Consider the following 1,653-nt stretch of genomic DNA (forward strand, 5'->3'; position numbering starts at 1 on the left):
CATATATATATATATATATATATGAATATATGTATGTATAAATATATATATTTATTTCTACATCTATAGTATATAGATATATATGTGTATGTATATGTATATATATATATATATATATATATAATTTTGTATGTATATATATATATATATATATATATACACACACACACGCACAAACACACACACACACGCACACATATATTCTTTTATATATTCCAGAGACAGCCTTCGGTCACGAATGACTATGGGATTGCACCTAGAAAGTTACCCTCCCAGGCACAAGTCCACGCAATGTTGTTTATGGAAGACCAGCAGTCGCCCATGCATCCGGGTCTCCCCTCCACGTCACTGATGTTATCCAAGGGAAAGGCAAAGAGGCTGATACAGCTTGGCACCATTGACGTCGCAACTTGTTTCTACATATGATTGAACTAGAGCAACGGGAAAATAAAGTGTCTTGCTCAAGAACACAACATGCAACCCGGTCTCGGATTCGAACTCACAACCTCACGGTTGTAAGATCGGCGCTCTACGCTCTAACCACTGAGCCATGAGCCTTCAATGAGCCATGCGCCTTCAGTATATATATATATGGGAGAATTTACGAAAAAAAGAACAACAACAGACGAAGACGGGTGGTGTAAACAATAAAAGGATGTATTAGTTTAACGTTCGGGAAAAGAGAAAGTGTGTGTGTGTGTGTATACGACACACAAACACGCACATTCATGTACAGGAAACGATAAACGAAAACTAAGTTTGACAACAAAAGTTTCAGTTAGTGTTTGCGTATGGAAAAACCCTTTAATATATCCGCACTTCACTTAAATTTGCTTGGCTGATGAACGTCCTTATACAAACGGATTCAAAAGAACCTAAAAGAAATGTATAAATGCCTTCTTTGGGAGAATATTACGACCCCCGAGGGGCAGTTCATCTGAAGGGAATATATAAGCTTGTAGGAAATAGGAATTCATTGATTGGCAACTGCACGTGTTAGACAACAGCGTGTACCCTGCAATTTACGTGAGCTTGCGTAGTATTTTCAGGTTAAAAACTGAACCATTTGATGATAATATAAATATTTATGCACGCAGAGGCCAAGTTTCCGAGTTCGTTTTCAAGTCTTAGAAAAAGTGAAGGAGACCTTCGAGAAGTGTCTGAATCTGAGAGCGCAATATGTTGAATAAATTCATAATTAACGGATACTGCTTTATTTTCTTTTAACCATATCACGGGCTTTTCAGCACAACATCGTATATATGTGTATGTACACATGTGGGCATGCATAAACGCATGCATAAGTACATAGATTCAAATAGACCACAAAAATCTACAGCATTTATAGATCAAATTCATATCAGCTCTGCAGTATGGTATCCAGTTAAGTAAAATATGTGGAGCACCAACCAAAAGAAGTAGACAAAAAACTAAGTTAAAAAAATACACGCAATATAAAGGGAAAATAATAACGATAAATACAATACGCAAGCGTAATGTATTTATACTTTTACTAGGTGCGTTTCTAGTTTTATAGCACATATACATATGCGTGGGTGAGTGAGAGTTTGGATGTTCACGTATGTATGTATGTATATATATATATGTGTGTGTGTGTGTGTGTGTGTGTATGTATGTATACATATATATATA

Source organism: Octopus bimaculoides, chromosome 5, assembly GCF_001194135.2.
Source record: "Octopus bimaculoides isolate UCB-OBI-ISO-001 chromosome 5, ASM119413v2, whole genome shotgun sequence".
Classification (NCBI taxonomy): domain Eukaryota; kingdom Metazoa; phylum Mollusca; class Cephalopoda; order Octopoda; family Octopodidae; genus Octopus; species Octopus bimaculoides.